The following is a 21,715-nucleotide window of genomic DNA, read 5'->3' as shown; positions in this document are numbered from 1 at the left end:
ATTCATAAACTCTATGATAAACCTCAAATCAATCACAATCTCTCTCATAGTTCCTCCTTAACAATCCTCATGAACTTAGGAACAATAATGCCTCGTCATTATATAATCATACTCAATAACTCGTCCCTTTACCTTCCACATCACATATTCATACATTTATAACAATTGTTTAGCCTCCATTTTTTTACACTTAAAATTAGGATTAATAATCTATCTAACAAAGTTATTATTACCATAATTCAAGAGCTTAACAAAATGAAAATGAGAGTAAATAAAATCAAATCAAATTATGCAGAATTTCTAGATAATTTTGAAATCTAGCACTTCTTATTTTACTAGCAATTCTTCTCAATCTACACATAAGATTGTTCCATACGCAAAATTTAAATTCTAATATTTACTTATTTAGACTAATGAATTAATCACTTGTATATTTTAAGTTAATTTGTTATACCTAAATATTTCGACTACAATTTTTTTTTGGTTCGGAAACTTTTTTTTTAGTCTTTTTTTCTATAAACTCCGCCTATGTTAAACTTGCGGTACATAGCCGGTCCCATGCCCAGATAAAGGAGGAGGGTTGTGTTAGGTCTTTGGCAACCAACATAAAAATATAGCCGAACGTCCATGACATGAATCAAACATATTATTGCGCTAAAGCTAGGTCGTTGCCCGGAAGCAACGCGCCGTATGGCTCGAGTACGGTGTCAAAGCAAGAGCTGCTGCATCGGTGCCCAGATGTAGTGTTAAATGAGCAAGGGTTCTCGCATTTTCGTGAATGGACGAGGGTAAATAAGCTAGTTCACAAAGTAAAAGGTAAAGGTCGAAGCGACAGAAGGTTGAGATTTGGGACATGGAACATAGGCACTCTAACAGGAAAGTCTATGGAGGTGGTGGACACCATGATAAGGAGGAAGATTAACATTATGTGCCTACAGGAAATGAAATGGGTTGGTGCAAAGGCTAGGGAGTTTGATACTTCTGGTTTCAAACTTTGGTATACAGGAAAGGTGAAGAATAAGAATGGGGTTGGAATAATTGTGGATAAGCAGTGGAAGAAGGACGTAGTGGATGTCAAGAGGGTGGGAGATCGGATCATCTCTATCAAACTTGTGGTGGAGGGAGGTGCTTTCCATGTGATTAGCGCCTATGCACCGCAATTAGGTTCAAACGAACAACACAAGATAAGATTTTGGGAGGATCTAGAGAGTTTTGTTCAAGGCATACCTTTGGGAGATAAGATTTTCTTAGGAAGAGATTTAAATGGCCATGTTGGGAGAGAAGTGACTGGATATGGGAGTATTCACGGAGGCCATGGTTTCGGGGTGATCAATGCCGAGGGTAAAACTATTTTGGACTTTTCCTCAACCTTTGATCTTCTCATCGCAAATACATGTTTTAAAAAGAGAGATGAACATCTTATAACCTATAAGAGTGGCATGCGAGTAACAAAAAAAGGAGTGGTGGTGAATGCGAGTATACAAGAAAAGATAAAGATAAAAAAGGGAATGCTTTAAAGAGTGGTCTTTATGCCGCAATGCAGATAACTGAAAAAAATATAAGGCGGCTAAGAAAGAGACAAAAGTGGCTGTAAGTGAAGCAAGAACAAGAGCATATGAGGGTCTCTACCAGTCTTTGGGCACGAAAGAAGGAGAAAAAGGTATATATAGAATCGCAAAGAGCCGGGAAAGAAGAACGAGAGATTTGGATCAGGTTAAGTGCATAAAAAATAAGGATGGAGAGGTGTTGGCTCAAGAGGAGAAGATTAATGAAAGGTGGAAGAGCTACTTCTACGAGTTATTTAATGAGGGACAGAAGACTCTTCCGAGCCTTGGTCGATTATGCACAAGGGAAGAAGATCAAAACTTTGACTACTATCGAAGGATTCGAGACTTTGAGGTAAAAGAGGCTCTAAAGCAGATGATAAATGGCAAGGCAGTAGGACCTGATAATATCCTGATTGAGGTTTGGAAGGGTCTTGGAGAAAAAGGCATCAACTGGTTAACCAAGATTTTTAATGAGATTTTAAAGTCAAAGAAGATGTTTGATGAGTGGAGAAAGAGCACCTTGGTACCTATCTACAAGAATAAGGGGGATATACAAAGTTGCAGAAACTATAGAGTGATTAAGCTTATGAGTCATACTATGAAGTTATGGGAAAGGATGATAGAACGGAGGTTGAGAAAAGAGACACAAGTAACAGAGAACCAATTTGAATTTATGCTAGGAAGATCTACCACTAAAGCGATATACCTATTAAGAAGGATGATGGAGAGATATCGTAGTAATAAAAGGGATCTACATATGGTGTTTATTGATTTAGAAAAAGCGTATGATAGGGTATCAAGGGAGGTCTTATGGAAGGTTTTAGAAAAGAGGAGAGTAAGGATCGCATATATTCGGACAATTAAAGACATGTATGATGGGGCCACAAGTAGTGTGAAGACTCAAGGTGGTGTGATGGAGGAATTCCCTATTGGTACAGGATTACACCAGGGATCATCCTTAAGTCCATACCTTTTCACATTATTCTTGGAAGTACTCACAAAGCACATCCAAGAGCCTGTGCCATGGTGCATGCTTTTTGTCGATGATATCGTCCTTATGGGAGAGTCAAGCGAAGACCTAAATAAGAAGTTGGAGTTATGGAGAGAAGCTTTAGAAGTGTATGGTCTGCGCATAAGCCGTAGCAAGACAGAATATATGGAATATAAGTTTAGTTTGAGAAGGGAAAACCCCAATATAGAGGTGAAGATTGGAGAAAACATCCTACAAAAAGTTAAAAGTTTTAAGTATCTTGGGTGCATCATACAAGATAATGGAGAGATTGAACAGGATGTAAATCATAGGATCCAAGCAGGTTGGTCAAAATGGCGGAGTGCATCTGATTTTATATGCGACAAAAAATGCCTTTAAAACTTAAAGGTAAATTCTATCGCACCGCTATAAGACCGGCTATGCTGTATGGTACGGAGTGTTGGGTGGCTAAAGGGGAGCACGAACATAAGCTGAGTGTAGTAGAGATGAAGATGTTGAGATGTATGAGTGGTCTATGCGATTGGATAAAATAAGGAATGAAGATATAAGGGAGAGAGTTGGAGTAGCACCCATTGTAGAAAAGATGGTTGAATCGCGTCTCAGGTGGTTTGGACATGTGAGAAGAAGACCGATAGAACATCCAGTTAGGAGGGTGGATGAGATGAAAGATGGACAAAGGACGAAAGGCAGAGGAAGACCTAAGAAGACCATCCAGGAGGTGGTCAAACGAGATCTACATGTAAACGGTCTCTCTGTAGACATGATACATGACAGAGCACAATGGCGTCATTTGATTCATGTAACCGACCCCACTTAGTGGGACAAGACTTTGTTGTTGTTGTTGTAGTCTTTTTTTCTATAGAAAATATTGAAGCTTTGTGCATCAAGGGAATTTAATGGCCCATGCAATTAGTTTTAACATATACTGCTAACCATCAACATGATTGTGCTACTTCTACTTCGTTTATGTACCATTAGCTTTGTAGGTTATGCTTTTAGTTCTTATATTAGTCTGTTTCATTCTCAGTCGCAGTTAACTATGATTATAACAATATTTATTGGTGCTTAAATTCTTGATACTCTTTTTAGTTCAAATAGGCGCCTCCAGTTATTAATTCATTATTTCTATCTTTATTTTGATTTTTATATTTCTGTGTACTTATTGGTGGCAATTGATTCACTATTTCTAAGAGTAATTCTAATAGAATGTTTTTGGATGATTACTTTTAATATTTTTTTTTAAAAAAGTAAATTAATTTAGAATTAAAATTTGTATTGAAATTAAAAATTGATAGATAAAATAAAATAGATTCTATTTTGGAGATATGGTATCACTTTGATGAAAAATTAATAAAATTTTAATAGTTATATAACTATTTTGATGAAATAATTAAAAATAATATAGAAAAAATAGATAAAAATACACACAAATTTTTACACGAGAGACAAATGTATACTTTAATTTTTTAATGAGTTGTATGTACACATCAAGATCAACCTTCGTTAGTCATTTCTACTCCTTCATCATCCAATGACGAATCCAAAAAAATTTGTCAGCGAGGACAAAATATACATAATATAATAATGATTTTATAATTGTACTATGATATTATAAAATATAATTACTCTTCAAATTATTTAACCAATAAATTAAAATAATAAAAAAATAATTCAAAATAATAACATATAATTTAGAATTTCATTCTTCTGAATTTCATATTTTGAAAAGATTGAATAATCTTTTCATTGTTCAATATCAATACAATCAAATGTCTCCTTTTCTATATATGTCACTAAGCAATCATTCAAAAATTCATCTCCTATACGGTTATAAAGCTGACTCTTTATGATATTCATAGCAAAAAAAGTTCTTTCAACTGATGTAGTTGCTATGGGCAAAACTAAAGTTAACTTTAAAAGAAGAAACACTAATGGATAAAAGGTCTCAACCAATTTCTGAGAAAGAACATCAATCCCATTTAAATTTGAGAATTGATCATCAAAATGCACATATGAAATTCTCAAGTTGACTAACAAGCGCCAAAAGTTAAGTGGAAGAAAATTCTAATGGATAAAATTGAGCTAACCGGATCAGCTTCTCCTTATCAAATACAAAAAATGAGTGTCTTTGATTCAGACAAGCTATACAAAGAAGTAATTCAGTATTCACCTCGGCAAAATGATTATTGAGTTCTTGAAATTGTCTATCAACTACTTGATAGAATATCTCAACTTGAAAATGATGTGAATTTGAGATCTTTTGATCTTTGCATCATGATCTTCTTTGTGACACAAATATATCATCCATTTTTAGAATAGTAATATTATGTTTGTCACAAAATAATGAGACTTCATCAAGTAAAAGAGACCAACTATCATCTTTTATGTTTTGCAACCGTTGCTTAGACACTTTAACCAATGCCATAACATTTACAATGTCTTAGTCATTTTTTTATAACGCTTGAGATAACTCATTAATAACTCCCAAGATATTTTTCATCAAGTACTGGTTGAAAATAAATTCAAAGAATTCAATGACATTCAATAAATGAAATGCATCATCTCTTTGTTATGAATTATTTTCATCTTCTGCAACATATTCAAAAACATTATATTGATCGCGGAAGAAAATAAAAAATTTAATCTAAGTATAGTTCCATAGTGTGAATCCCATCTAGTGTATCTAGTGTCTCCAGCTCTTTTTTAAAGCTATTTCTTGATTCAAACATAAATCAACCAATTATATGTCAATATATACAAACATAAATCTTCCAATTATTTAAACAGCAGCAGATTTCCAGTTTGACAGTTTCAATTATTCAAACATAAATCATAATTCACAGTTTCACACAATCTTTATCAAAATAAAATTCTTATTCCTAATAAGATAAAATCAAATTTTACCAAAAAAATACCAAATCAAAGTAATGAAGTAAGCATATTAGTCATTAGTAAATCTGTGAATATACCAACTACTTGAGAGGGAAAAGCTGAAGACTGAAGAGGTGCGTGTTGTCAGTACGGCAGTGCCTGAAACTGAAGCCATTGGAAATTGGAGAGGCAAAAGTTAGAGATGCAGAGACGACGACAGAGTGGCGAGACACTAAGAGACAATGAATCGATGACGAACAAACGGAGTGGTGAGAGCCGATGATGGAGTGGGCCGTGGGCGAGTGGAGAGAGTGCAAGACCGCGAGAGAAAATGACAAAGTTACGATAGTGTCAAAGACTCAGAGATGATGACAGTGTGGCGACTGGTGAGAGACAAAGTGGAACACAGAAACAAGGAGGAGATGAGCAAGGCAGGTTAGGAGACAACGAGCCAGTGACATCGGCGTCACCATGACAGTTCCATTATGGTGCTTTAACTATTTGTTCTAAGAGTAAAATATTCTTCTATCTAGTCCCTAATATTTTGAGCAACATTCTAATTTTATCCTTAACATTTTAAATATTTTATTTTGATCAGAAAGTTTTATTTTATCTTATTTTAGTCTTTTGATCAAAATTAAAATTAATTTTTTTCCAAAAATATCCTTTCCTCCGTATAGTTTTCTTTTAAGTAACGGCAAGAATTGCAATTATAGTGAACATAATGATGGTGATTTTAATGATTTAAGAGTAAAAATGACAAAATAATAAAAGTAAAAAGAAGATAATAATAGAAGAAAAAAAAATTTTTTTAAAAATTTTTCATCAAAAGACTTAATAAAATAAAATAAAATAAAATATTTAAAATAAAAATATAACACTTTTGAATATTAAAAATAAAACTTAACTTAAATATTATAGACTAAAACAATATTTTAGTCTCGTCCTAACAAGTGTATTTAGATATGGATCTTGTCTTACCCCTATTAGGACTTAATAGGAAAAGGTTTACATGTGTATTTTTTGCCTGAACATTTATTCCTGATTAATGTTGTGTGGTGGTCCATTGTTTACAAGCTATGGTCTTTTTGTTTTAACACTAAGTAAATCTTTGAAATTAACTGATTATTTCATTTGAAACATATTAGTTAAATATTATTTTACTGGCGGTCGAATATCCTTGCTTGTTGATAACATTGCAAGCACCATATGACTATATGCAATGTTAAAACTTTTCTATTTTTCATCGAATCTGTAGCTTTTTTGTATTTTGCTATGATCTCTACTTACTTTCTTTTTTTTTAGGTAGAAAAAGCCAAGGCATCAGACATGTACCTAAGCTTTAATACTATAAGAACCGTTAATTTTACTGACAGTATTATCAACGGTCAAGTTGACAGTAATTAATTTTATCGATCACTTAGCCATCCATAAAAGAGTAAAAGACTAAAGTGGCATTTGGTAATTCCCAACAAATATTAACGATGGTGAAGAACCGTTAGTAAAATTAAAATAATATTATCGACGCTAGAAGCTGTCAGTAAATTAATGCATGGAAACCATAAAAATTTTATTTTAATGAAAACAACATCGTTGGTAAAATCAAGAATCGTAAAAAGTATTAAAAAATATGTTAATATTATTGATAGCTTAGCTTTAGGTAAAATTGATTCATTTTTTGGGTGGAGGGGATTTATCTAAACTCGTAGGGTTTCTATTCATATATTCGAACACTTGTTTTACAACAGTAAATAATATAAAAGTTTTTATTCCAATTAAAACTGAACAAATAGTAAATTTACAGTATTGTTCAAAATGTAATAAATACAACCAAACAAAACAAATAGAAAAATATCATCAAAATAAAAAATACACACTAAATAAAAATGAGGGCGAAGATGGACTACATGTATTCTTCGGAGATGAAGCCCTTGTCGTCATTTCCATCGCCCCCTCCTGTGGATTTGATGGAGGTGCTGGTGGCGTTGCTGGCCAAGAACGAGCTGGAGGATGTGTATGCGCGGTGGAAGAGGCTGCATGGCTAGCGCATCGCTAGAGGACCCACTCCTCAGCTTCTCCCGCATGATGGAGTACATGTTCGTGACCGTGTTCTTCGACTAGTCTAGGTCAGACTGCTAATGGTCGACGATCTATTGGAGATAGCTGATCTCCCCATCATACTTCTAATAAGCGAGCCTCTATTTGTCTCACTCCTATTGGTAACGTGCCTCTAGCTCTGCGTATCTCGTCTTGTGTCGCTGGAACTCTTGCTCCATGTCCTGCTGGCTGTTGCGACTCTCTGTTATTAAGTTGATAATTTTTTTTAATGAAAAAGATCCTTTTTTATTTTTTTGGTATGTTTGATAATTTTTTAATAGTAAAAGGCAAAACTCTAGAACAAAATAGAAGCTACAATTTACATCATTTTTAAAAAGAATTTTTTCACTTATAAAAAAAGATGTTTAAATATAGTTAAATAAAAAAAAATTACTTTTATATTATCTTATCCGAACATAATTGATAGATAAAAAGACGTTTTTACATAAGATATCTAAACATCAAATTACTTAAATAATGTACTTTTTCACTAACAAGAACCAAATTGAAGACGACAAAGTATAATTCTTTTCATCTTTTCAACTCTTAGCTACTTTTTTCAATATGGTATAACTATCAAACTATAATTTGTTATCCTTATTATATTGAACTAGTGAATGATAAAAGAAACTCATTTCTTTGGTCCATTTAATCTTATTGGGCAATGCTTTATGTAACAACCAAAAATAAAAAATAAAAACAAAACTAAAACTAAGAGGATCGATCCTATGCAAATGCACACGGATTGATCCCTATAAGAGAAACATCATGTTAAGGAGATATAATGCTTTTTTCACCTCTCCACCTCACTATTTTGTCACATGAAACACCCTGAAGCTCCACCAGCACCTCTTTATCCTCCATCGCTACAAGAAATGCGCTTAATATCGTTGGATTTAGCGATTGACTTTACTGATGGTTTTAGCCATGGATTTTTTGACGATTACGAGTGAAATTTGTTCATAGAATAATTTATTGTCGAATTCAGTATTCCATAACTAAATCTGACGGTAAATAAGGGCATGAAAATTAATTTTATTAATGCCAAATTTAGCGTCAAATTATCCGTTAGTAACGCGCTTATATGTAGTTTTATATGTATTTTATTGTATTTATTTTTAATTTTAAAATGTAAGTCTGTTTGAAATTTTAAGTTTTTAAAAATTTTTGTTTTAAATATTGTGTTTAAATTCTATTTTATTTTTTTAAATTTACTGGTTAGGTTATGTCGATTTTAAAATTGAAGTTTAAGATTTATAATTTTTAAAAAATGTGTTTAAAATTCGTGTTTTTATTTAGATTTATTAAGGTTAATTCAATCAATTTAGATTGTTAGGATTAACCTTGTTTTGTAATTAGATTATTTTAGGTGAATTAGGTTTTGTAGTTTAAATTAATATATTTTTATCAATTAGGTTTATTAGGTTAGGTAAGTTAACGATTTTTTAAATTAGTTTCACTCAATGAATTTAATAAGTTGTATTTTTTTAGGACTGTTATTTTCTTTGAAATTTGTTGGAGTTCGATTCTTTCGTAGTTTTTGCAGTTATATTTTGTGGGTTGTTCATGTAGTGCTCATGTTGATTCTCTCTCTGAATATAATGAATTATTTAAGTTTTATGTCGGACTTACTTTTCATACGATAGAGTTTTAGGACGGAAATGGGAGAAGGTTGCCTAATAACACCTTCTCGAAACCCTTGTTTGCTAAAAAATTGCGAAGTAATAAAGAGATGTGCACTAGAACGGATAGGATTTGATATTTGTTTAAATGTGTGTTTGTTTTAATTTTTGTTGTTTCCTATGTGAAAACTGATAAAGTTTTTTGGTAGAGGTATCTGAATTAAGAAAAAACTCTACCAGATTTTTCTTAAAACTTTTTAATGATATGTTTGTTTTGTGAAAAAATAAAAATTACATTTGGTGGAGATTTCTAATTATAGACGAAACTTTGCAAAATTTCAAAAAAATTTAATAAGTAAGGTTGTTGGTTAAGTTCTAGGTATTGACACTAAAGGCCAAAACATTTCTTCTTTCTCAATTAAGTCCTTTTGGTCTTTTTCTCTTTTCTTATTATGGCCACTATAACTGGTTCATACTACAAGAAACTCAGCTCTAGATATAATTGCATAATAAAATTAAAAAAAGTAGTACATTGAATGAATTAATTATAAATCTAAAAAATTGTTGAGTAATATATTTAAAAAATAATTTTTAATTTATTTTATTTATAAATTCTTAAAATTTCTAAAATTATATTGTAATAATAGTCATGAAATAAATGATATCAAATTTATCTCTAATTATATCAATTGCTTAAAGAAAAGTTACAAAATTCATATATTTTATTTTATAATAAATATAGTGCACCATGTATATAAACCCACATAATATCTGATAATGTTAAAAAAAGCTCTTTATATAAGGAAATTAAGGTACTCTCTCTCTCTCTGGACATGACAAGAAGCATAAGTGTCAGGAGTCAATCATCACCTTTTACCTCGGTTACCCTTAGGACCTCACAACACAGGATGCAAGGATTAACCCTTCATTATGGTCCCTAACCCAATTATGTGGGTCTTGCTGTTACAGCAGTTGTTTCTCGAGAAAGTCATCCTGATGATTCATTAGAATGAACTCCTTCACCACCACCTTCACCCATTCAGCAGCCCACTACATTGATATCACCTTTCGTGATAAACACCACAATGCCATAATTCTTTCATGGATCCCAGTCAGTACAACGGGTCGTCATGATTTGGCCTGATGGATTGACTGCGTGAGCACTATTTTAATTAGTTTTTATGTAATTTATTTTAAAATTGTTAAACATTATTTCTGTTTAAATATCTTAAGTTCTCCATTGATTAGTTTGCACCGGATAGCAATGCTTATACACAAAGTGTATTAATGTCATCAAGTTGATGTACGATCACCTTAACCGAGCTTCAAAAAGATCCATGCTAAGACCAAAGAAAAATGGTTTCATAAGTGGGCGATAAAATCTTTAGTTATTCAAACTTTAGTTAGTTTCTATCTTTTGTTACGTTTATGTATTTAATTTCAATTAACTAATGCTAATTTTTTCTTGTGCAAGAGAAATTTATATTGGAAAAGACTAACGACGCCATGATCAAGAAGATTTTTTACCACTGCATGGCTAGACGGCTTCAACAGATGCTTAAAAGCGTACATAAGAGACAGGGACCACCTTATCCATTGGCTTTGACCAGACATTAAGAAGGCTCTCTATGCCTATTGGGAGAATGATGAGGGGTTGAAATGTCGTCGAGCCACAAACAGGGGCAACATGACATTGACTAGGTCGTCCAAGTATACTGGCAGGTCAGTAACTCTTATAAAGACAAAGTCCAGGTTGGTATATAACTTGTATTAAGTTCATTTTATCTTAGATTTTTAAATTAATTGTCACTTGATTTAACATTTTCTTTCAATATGTGTAGTCTAAGTTGTTGGATTGTGAGGTGATAATGGTAGAGATCTTCAAGTATACTCACACGCTAAAGAAAAATAAGGAGAGATTTGTTGATCAGCAATCTGCGGATTATTATGTGAGTCAAGGTCATAATTTATTTTGTAAATTATGATCGTTTTCAATTAATTGTCATCCTAATAACATTCGCATATCATGTGGTAGGAATCATACACACAGAACTTGAAGGCCGCGACCCAACAATTTCAGCAAGGGAAAATGACAACAACTCCTCTGCTTCCATTGTTGATCCTGATTCGGTGTGGCATCAAATCGCATCCGAGCCGTACAAGAATTATGTGTATAGACTATGGTCATTTTTTGCCAGCAACCTTCCCACCTCCACTTTGAGCATCCACCTCATCTACTAGCCCTACAGATCTTGAGGACGTCGATTTGCACGAGCAGGTTCACTGCTTGACCCAAAACCTTCAAGACCAGGGTTACCAGCTGCATCTGCCTGAGAAGAGGTATAATAAGCTCTTCGCATGCATAGAAGAGAGAATGCTTGCAATGCAAGGACAGAGTCCCTGAGGCAGGAGCTCGAACATATCCAATGGATGCGACATCAGATGGCAATCTACTATGACTAGATGCGTGCTTGTCACAGTGTTGCTACGGAGGGAACTCCTCATCCTCTGCACAGGTACCAACACAGGATATAAAAAGTATAATTATGGATAAAAAATCTTTCTGGTTTCAAAAGTAAAATTAAGTTTCACACATCTAATCTCTCTTTCATTTTTCTTATTGTTGTCTCTTGATTCAAACCACATCTACTTTGAAAATTTCTCTAGTTTGTAATGCTTCAATGGTCAAGATAGAGTATCCATGTATTAGGTTGTGTGGGTTGAAAATGATTTTTAATTAAAATATTTATTTATTAATTAATTGATTGGATTAGCTTGGGTGAAGACTATGGGTTCAATATCATAAAAATTATTTTATTTATATATATTTAAGAGAATCAACTATTAAGTAAAATAAATTTATATAATTAAATATTTGTCATCTAATTAATATAATATATATGTAAAAAAATTATAAGTATATAAAAATGTCCATAAATCTTAAAGATTTTCAGTATATATCACTGGTTTTAACATTAAACGAGTTGTATTTATCTAATAACCAACTAGATATGCTTTTCTGTTTACAAAATCCTCAAACTATGATATTGTAATGGATGAAAGCAGATTTAAAAAGACAATAGAGACCGAAAAAATATATTACTAAGTTATTCTTCAACTTCTAATGAGACATTTGCCCTGGCTCTTTAATACAAGATGTCTTGTGTATTAAAACATAAAGAAATACATTTATATATATTTAACTATCTTTATCCTTTATTTATGTACTCAATGAATACTTTAAAAAGTATATATATATATATATATATATATATATATATATGATGAGTTTGTCTTTTATATCGTCTTTATTTTTTATTTGCAGTGAATTAACCAGTGAAATCTCATATATAGTTGTGTGATCTAACTTGTACAAGGTTTCTGAGACTACAAACACGGTCATTTTGTTAAAGTGCAATGATATGTATACAAAGAAATGTATTTTTAAATAGATATATTTTGTTATTTATCACACATCACATCTTAACAAAAGAGTGAAATATATAAAAGAGATGTGTAGTGGATATTAAATTATATATGCGAGAAAAATATATTTTTGTGTAATTATAATTGCCTATTAAAAATAATAAAATTCATTTTTCAAATGTCATGTGTAACACTCTCACTACCAGAATGTCACACTTCTGGCTGCGCCATTCTAGCAAGGAGTATTACGACTACTTCATATATTTAATATTAAAATAGGAGCCTGTGACTCGACACTGTATTGCTGGTTTCTTTGAAAACCGGAAAATAAATACTTTATCTTAAACAAAAACAAGCAGGCATAGATTCATATATAAGATTCCTTATATAATATCTTATAATATAATATACATATAAAACATACAACTCCTATCCCTCTTACAAAATTCAAAAGACAAAGACGAGGGAAGAAAATAATCTAAACAATACAACAACGTATAAACCAAACGTAGTATAACTCTCCTTAATGCATTTTCTTCTAGTTCCTGAAAAGATAAAGCTGAGAACCTAACAACACGGCCTCACCATGCAGTTTTAAAGTTGTCATAAGAAGATATTTAATAAGAAAACTGTTTTCAAGCTCAATGATTATCATTGTCTTATGAATCTTTTAAAAACCAATAGGTAATCGTTCAAAATCTTTTCAAAAAAAACAATGTTTAATCTTTCAGAAATTCGAAACCTTTCCTTTCTTATAAGAAAATCTCAATCAGAAACTAACCACACAATCAAAGAACACAATCATTAGTTCAGTACCAAAATTCATTCTCAAATGTAACACGCCAGAACAAACACAAGCAAGACAGATAAGGAAAGCACAAGTAGGTAGCAGTTACAGCAAGTAGTTCAAGTAGCAGTTAAGAACAGTTTAGCAATTAGGCAAACCAAAACAAGTTCAAACCTAAGCAAAGCACACAAATGCATATGATGCATGCCTGTCCTATGGCTGATGAGGCTCATCTGTCGATTATCCAGCTAACCCGACAAGTCTGAATTGTCCTTAGACTGTCCCCCGACGTGCATCCCCAAGAGTCTATGCATAGCTTTTTCTCAAATAATCAATATTGCTCAATGGGGGTAACATTCCCGGAAATTTATATAGTACCCGGTCACACTTACGTCGTAGGGTCAATAGAGTATCGAGTTTTCAACCTGGTACACGTGGTGGCAAGCCTTGGTACTTTATCCAGGGAACCTCGTATCTCAGATAATTCAATTTCATAAGCCATATAATAATTCATTCAACAATCATCAATGTTTAAGTCATTCTCAACATCATCATCATTCATCAATCTATATCTCATTTCCAAATTCATTCAAAATCATGTTTCAAAGAAAATCCTCATTGTCTTTCTTTCCATTCCATTCATTAATAATTCTCAATCCAAAACATAGCTCTTCCTTTGATAATTGAAGTATCTTAAATCATATAATGCTTAAAATTAAACCTTTTAAAATTACTACTTCAAATGAAACTTCTAATTTTATAAAATTTCGACAGCATCTCCTCTAAAACTCGGATTATGCCACCTTTTCGGGTCCCATCCAAACATTTCTCAAACCTTTTCTCAACCATTTCTAAATCTCAATCATTTTCCAAAATTTAACCAATTCCAATATCAAATTATTTTCAAAGCGAATCAATGCCAATAATAAGTCTCTTTTTTAAAATCAAACCAGCTCAAATACTAAATCATTTATAAAGTCAGACTAACTCAAAATTAAACCGTTCTCAAAATTAATTCGTTTTCATATTTCAAATAATTTCCAAAGCCGATTGATTTACATTCTCAAAAACAGCTTCAAAACCAAGAAAGTCACTTTTCATAATAATCAACTAAATAACCTTTCAAACTAATTTCTTTTCAGTAATCACAAACTACTCAAGCAATCAAGCAATCAGTCATTCAGTCCAGCAAACCACCACATTTATAAGACAATCAAAATCACAGACTCAAGCTTATGTTTCTCTCATTAATATCTATTTATAACAACTCTGTAAGATAAAATAAATTTTAAGAAAACCCCTATCTCGAATAATCGAAACTCATAAACCAAATGCATCAAGAATGTAAGGTAGCGTTTGTTTGTAGAGACACGACAGAACAGGACACTGAGACAAAGACAATAGGACAGAGACATTAAAAATTATGTTTTGTGTATCGTGTTTGGATACGATGGATAGGACACTAATGTAATGTCCAGTATTATGTTTGGATACATATGGACAAGACTAAAATATTATATAAAATGACTAAAATAACCATGTGATTCCAAATTTTTTAGTATAAACTAATTTAATAAATAATGAGAGTACGTAGGAGTATAGACAGTGGAAACTTGAAAAAAATATTTGAAGCAATCAAAAATTTTAATAAAATATTATATAATAGTATTTATATTAAAATAAAATTTATAAATATAATTATTTTTTTAAAAATTTATTATTAATATGTAGAAATACATATGGTTAATATTAATAAAAAAAATCTGAGTTTGATTAATAAAAAAATTCATTTAGGTTAATAAGCCAAATTAATTTTAAATACAAAATCAGTTTTAAAAAAAGAATCCATTTTTAAATAGAAAAAAATTAATTTTTGCACATAAAAATCTATTTTTATTTAGAAAATTAATTTTTTTATCTAAAATTTTATTTTTCTTTTCAAAAAATTAATTTTTCTTTAAATTATATAAAATCAATTACAATTTATAAATTATTTTTTAGTATTTTAAAATATCAATTTTATCTTTATAATATTTATCTTTTAAAAGTCTCCAGACTAATTATTTTTGTTATTATTTTTATTATAAATCAAATAATATAATATAAGGTTAAAATGATGTTGAAGTAAGAATGATAAGAAAGAAGAAATTATCCAGTCTAATAAAAATTCTTATAAAAAGGAGAGAGTACCTGAGAAAAAAAGAGAAAGAAAAAGAAAGTAGAGATAGAAAAAGAGCATGGAGTAAAAAAAAGTACTTTCTGAGAACAACGCAAAATAGGAAAAATAAGAAGGGGTAACAGTGGAATAATAAAAAATAGCACAATGGACAAAAAAGAAAAAAAAATTCATAAAAATAGTCTGTGTCTCTCTTCCAAATCCCGTGTCCATCATTGTCCTTCGTAAAAGAGTGGACACAAAAGTATAAAAAACTGTTCCGGAGACAATATGTTCAGTGTCCATGTCTTTGCTTCCAAACACTTTTCAAGAATGTGCTGTCCATGTCTCCGTGTCCTGTCTCCGAAAACAAACGCTACCTAAGATCCCGTATTTTTTTTAAAATTAAATAGTTAACTATTTATAAACTAATATATTATATTGAGATGTAATTTTTAAGAAAATTATTTATTATTATTATTATTATTATTATTATTATTATGACCGAAGCCTTCTGAAGGAACAAAAGAAAAGAAAATGAAATTTATGCATGTATATATATATAAACCAATGCCACGTTTCCTTTATATAAGCAAAGCACTAATGACACATGATCACCTTTCATTCCATTATTCATCATTCCCTTTACTTCTTCACCGAACCACTTGGAAAAGAAATAGAGAGAGAGGGACGTAAGCTCCATGGAACCGAGAGCTTTTGGTTTTAATTTGTAACTCTAATAAAAAATCTAATTCGGTAAAAGTGTTCGCATCCTCCTCCTCTATGTATTGGCATCACTTTTAATCGGTGAAAGTTGACAGTGACGTAACTCCTCTTTCCTTTGAGTTCGGCCAACTGGAGTTCTAGGAGGCACAGATGATTTCTGAAGCTTTCCTCTTCAGCAGCTCGGTCAGAAAGTTTCTCCGAAGTTTTCGTTGATTTTGATTTCATACGGAGGTAGGGGATTTTGTTTTGAAATTAACTGTTTTTAAACTATGAATGCCATGGAAGTCTAGTGGGTATTTGTAAATAATTTATGATTGTCTGAAATGACTGAATGATGAGTTTGAGTTGTGTTTGTGACTGAATTTGATGAATATGTATTTGATTTCTCGATTGAAAAGAGGTTGAAAATGGTTCAGTTGGAACCCGAAAAAGGGTGGCTAACCCCGAGTTTTAGGGGAAGTGCTGCCAAAATTTTATAAAAATCTGATGTTTTATTTGAAAAGTTATTTTAAAAGATTTGGTTTTGGAAAATTAAATTATTTAAAATATATTGTTAAGAAAAGATTTACTCTATTTTAAAGTTTGATTTATTAAGGAAAATATAATGTTTTAAACCCAATCTTTTAAGGAGAGATTTTGTTTTAAGTAAAGATTTGAGCTCGGTTTATTAAGAAAAAGAATCTCTGCCACAGGAGAGTAGAGAACAAGGATTTAAAGAATATATTAATTAATGAAGCGTCTGCCATAGGAGAGCAGATGTGACATTGTTTGGGCCTTAGTGCCAAATGTAAAGTGGGGACGCCCACACACTGAGAAATGTTTTCCAGATGTACGCTTATTGATTTGGAAAGTCACACTGCATGCGGCCTGGCCGTACGACTTAAAGTCACACTGTATGCGGCCTGGCCGTACGACTTATAAGCACACTGTATGCATCTGGAAAGCCATATCTGGGACTTGTGCCCGGGTAATGTCGGGAGCGGATAGGCAACCGACACATGAGCTCATGGCCTGCATTAGGAATAGACATGCATCATGTTGTTAGCACATTTATATTTGATTGTGTTTGCTTGTTATATTTTCTCTGTGATTGTGCTGCTTGACTTGTTTGTCTTATTGCAATTTGTTTGTGTGTTGATCTGTTTCTTGTACTATTAGTTGGTGTATTGAGGTGACTGAGAATTGGACTTTGTTTTTAGTTCGAAAAATTAAAAAAGGTAATTAAGTATATGAGGTAAGAGTAAGAAGTATTTCCAAAGGTTTTAAAAAGGAGAAAATAGTTTTATTAAGTAAAGTTAATTATTTGCATTAAATTCATTATTTTTACGGTATTCCCATTTCTTACCGAGAACGTGTGGTTTGTTCTCACCCCAAAATCTTCCACCCTTTCGGTGACACAGGTTCGAAGATTCAGTTAGAAGATGCAGACGACTAGTAGATTTACTTGTGATTCCTGTTATTTTTATAGAGTTCCCTCGCCCTTGTTGCTTTAAGTTTTATTTTATCCAGAGGGATAGGTATTGTATTTGAGTTTTATATTGAATTCATTTGTATAGCACTTATTATTATTAATAATTGTGCGATTGTAATTACTACAAATAATTTTCTGGTATTTTCTTATAAACTGAAACGCGATATCGACCTAAAGGCTCAATATTAAATAGTAAATAAAGAGAACATGTTAGTAACTCCTTACTTTTGGTACGATCATGACGTGCTAAAGGTTAGGGTGTTACAAAGAAACCCTTTCTTTTCGGCCCGAAATCAGTGGCAGCTACAACCTCAGCTCCAAACCGCTTATGCAGCAACCACAACAACTCTAATCACAGCAGAAAATTATTTTAAACACAGAAATTAATTCACTTGCATTAATCCACTAAACTCATCAGGTACTCAATCCTAAAATATTTTAACTTTAAAACAAATACCCTACCTCGATTAGCCGAGTTCGCATAAACCTATTGTAACAACTTTCTTTCCTTTTAATTCATGGCAGCCACTTCGACTGCTTCTTCCAGTAACAGCGACGATGGAAAAACACCGAAGGCAGATACAAAACGATAATAGCGGTGAATCTAATAATCTACCGTGTGATAAACGAAATTTAGCATGTCGATTTAGAATTCAATGATGAATACGATCGTGAGTATAGTCTAATCGACACTTAAACTTCGCATCAAACAATCCTACAATCTATAACCGAGAGTACTAGTCTCCCGAGTCGTCCTCCCTTGGAATTGCTAGAGCATGCATCTTATTGATTAGGAAGCCTTGTTATGATTCTTTGAAGGTTTGAGCAAAATAGAAGACAAACAATCAATCTTTAAAAGACTTGGCCTAGGGTGGGCACTAGAAATTCTATCCTTATAGTTCCTTCAATGATGACAACAATTAGGCCTTGCCTCATTTAGTTAACCCCTAGGTATAGAGGAAAGTCAAATGAGAGTAATTAACATGAGTCACAAGTCCTAGCTTTACCTTATGGAAATCTAGCTTTAGTGCACTCCAAGTCAATTAGCAATCTCTAATTCCAAATCAACAATTGACACAACTATTCAACTCCTTCTAATGGCCCAAACCCTATGCCAAGTAAGAAACTTTTACTCCATAACTAGTGTTGGCATTTTATCAAACAATTGATGAGCAAGAATGAAAGTCATAGTAAGAATGAGAAGAAGCTAGACTTAAAAGTGCTTCAACACAAGAAACTAACAACAATTAACAACAAACAACAATGAAAACGAAATTCTCAAGGGATTGATAAAATCCAAAACTACAAAGTTGAATCCTAGATCTATGAGAATTGAGCAATTACAAGCACTAATTGAAATTGGAGAAGAAGATCTATGACATGAACAAAGCAAATTGAGAATTGCAATGGATCTCACCAAAGAGTGATTGAAAATTCAGAAAGTGGATGAAGATGAACCCTAATGAGAGCTTTGAAATCTCTCTCTCCTTCTCCAAGAGTGTAACTAACTATCTCCAAAATATCTAGAATCTAAAAATGAGCTAAAAAATCCCTTAACCCTTCAATCTTTGGTCTTCTTAAGCTTTTCCCGCCAAGGCACTTCCCCAAGATGGGATCCCCAACTGTCCCCATGCCCAAGTCACGTGGCTCTTTAAAAAAAATCACATTCGGACATCGGCTCTGGAGGCATCTTGTAATGTGCGCGGAGGCGTAATGTACGCGTGTGCACCCTTGAAGATCATGGCCTAGCCACTACGCAAGCCGGCTCGTGGCTTGGCTCTTGGCTTCGACTTCTAGCTGCTCAATCCACGCGGACGCGTCAAGTGCGCGCACGCGCCCTTGCTGAAGTTTCCAAAGCTCAATTCTCATGCTCCCTTCCTTTGCGCCCGTTCTCCTTCTCTCTTCCGGTCCATCCCTGCCCTATATTCTGAAACCACTTTAACACACAGGTCACGGCATCGAATGGCACCAAGAGGAGATTAGAAATGTATCTAATTTAGTGCAAAATAAGCATGTTTTCATCCATGAGGCAAAATTAGGAAAGGAACACAAAGTCTTGTATTTTCATATAGAAAGCGTGTGGAATCATTGATAAAACTTCTGAAATCAATACAAGATAAACCCTCAAAATGGGGTTTATCAACCTCCCCACACTTAGATTCTAGCATGTCCTCATGCTTAGAGAAATGTAAAAGAAACACAAAAGACCGAGGGATCATAAAGGTATAAGACTCATGAAGTGCAACCTACTTATATGAATGCAACTATGATTAGTGTTATTATTTACTTGGTTAGGAACAAATCAACCTTCCTAAGATATATGCAAGCATATAGGGTGCGATGGTGGTCAATATATAGGACTTACCAATTTTTTTCAGGCACCAAGTGCAATATATGCAACCTTGCATGGAGAATGCTCGTGAGAGCCGGGAATTGTGAATTAGAGCCTTCGAACCCTCACCGGAAGTGTTTACACTCTATTCGCTCAAGTGTCTAGGGTCGATTTTCTCAATTTTCTCCTAATCATGCTCCCCAAGATTTGTTCTCCATCTAACAATCAACATTGATTCCATGCATGTATACAAATATCATGAGGTCTTTTCTTTAGGTTGTAATGGAGCTAGGGTCAAGGTGGGATGCATATTTGGTTAAGTGAGTTGAGATTTGAATCTTTGATAAGCTTAAACTTTCCACCTAACCTATGACATCCTATACAATTAAATTCTAACCTAGCTACCCATTGTTCACTCTTTCACATGCTCATGCATTTTCTTTCTCATTCCACAACACCTATGCATTGATTTTATTGGACTATACTTTGAATTGGGGCATTTTGTCCCCTTTTTATTCCCTTCTCTTTTTTTTTTCTCTTTTTTTTTCTTCTTTTCCTTTCTTTTTTTTTCTATATACATATATATTTTTTTTCTTCATATTATATTATTTTTTCTTTTTTTTCTTTTGTTTTTCTCATCATTTTTTTCTATACAAGGATCTCAATGCATAAGGTTTTACATTTGATCAATGCATGAGTATGTACCCAATTTCCAACATTTTCAATAACAATACAAGAACTACCCCTTTTTATTCACCCAATGTCCCAAGGTTCCCACACTTGAATGATACTCACACACACTAGCCTAAGCTTAATCAAAGATCCAAATAAGGGCTTTTATTGTTTTCCGCTTTTACGGCTTGTAATGTGCTTAATTGAGAACAAGTGGGTTAAGCGTAGGCTCAAATTTGGCTATCAAGGGAAAAATAAGGGGTAAGGCTATTTGGTGCATGGGCTAATGAAATGATGGCCTCAATCATATAAATGCATGAATACAAGGAATAATGGACATATAGACTCAAACAAAGCAAGGATCACACTCATAGAGAGAAAACAATTGCACACAAGAAGGACAGTAGGTGACTATAAAATGTAGCCACAAAACAAGGCTCAAAGCTCACTAGCTTGTGTTCTTAACTCAAAATCCATGTTCCAAAATACAATTCTTCAAGCAAGTTGACATCAAAATATTCAAAATTGGCAATGCCGTGGTTGCCCCAAAGTATTAGTTTCCTAAGAAAGAGTTTCATTATTCCAACCAAGTAAACTTATCATGCAAATGATGTCAAATAAGACCTAATCATGCAACCTATCCTAACTATAAAGGAGTTCAAAGAACGAAAATTTATTCAGGTGTTACCTACGGAGATCGGTCAGCCGACCTCCCCACACTTAAAACTTAGCACGGTCCTCCGTGCTATAGGTTAGGCGCAATGGGTGGTCGAGTCCCGAGTGTCCCTCATCTCCATGTCATCGCTATCTCCGCTTGAAGTTGCGGTGGATGTGGAGATATCTGGTTCCTCCATAGGTAGGGTAACAATGCTTAGACTCTCGGTGGACGCCGGCCATTGCAACTAATTCGGTCACCATAGCGGGGAACGGTAGATTTCCCTTGGGATGGATGCGCCCCATGGATTGGCAAATGGCATGCGAAATGTCGATCGGTTTCTCGGTTAAGATGCACCATATC

Source organism: Arachis stenosperma, chromosome 6 (genome assembly GCF_014773155.1).
Source record: "Arachis stenosperma cultivar V10309 chromosome 6, arast.V10309.gnm1.PFL2, whole genome shotgun sequence".
NCBI classification, from domain to species: domain Eukaryota; kingdom Viridiplantae; phylum Streptophyta; class Magnoliopsida; order Fabales; family Fabaceae; genus Arachis; species Arachis stenosperma.
Note: the sequence above shows the minus strand (reverse complement) of the source record.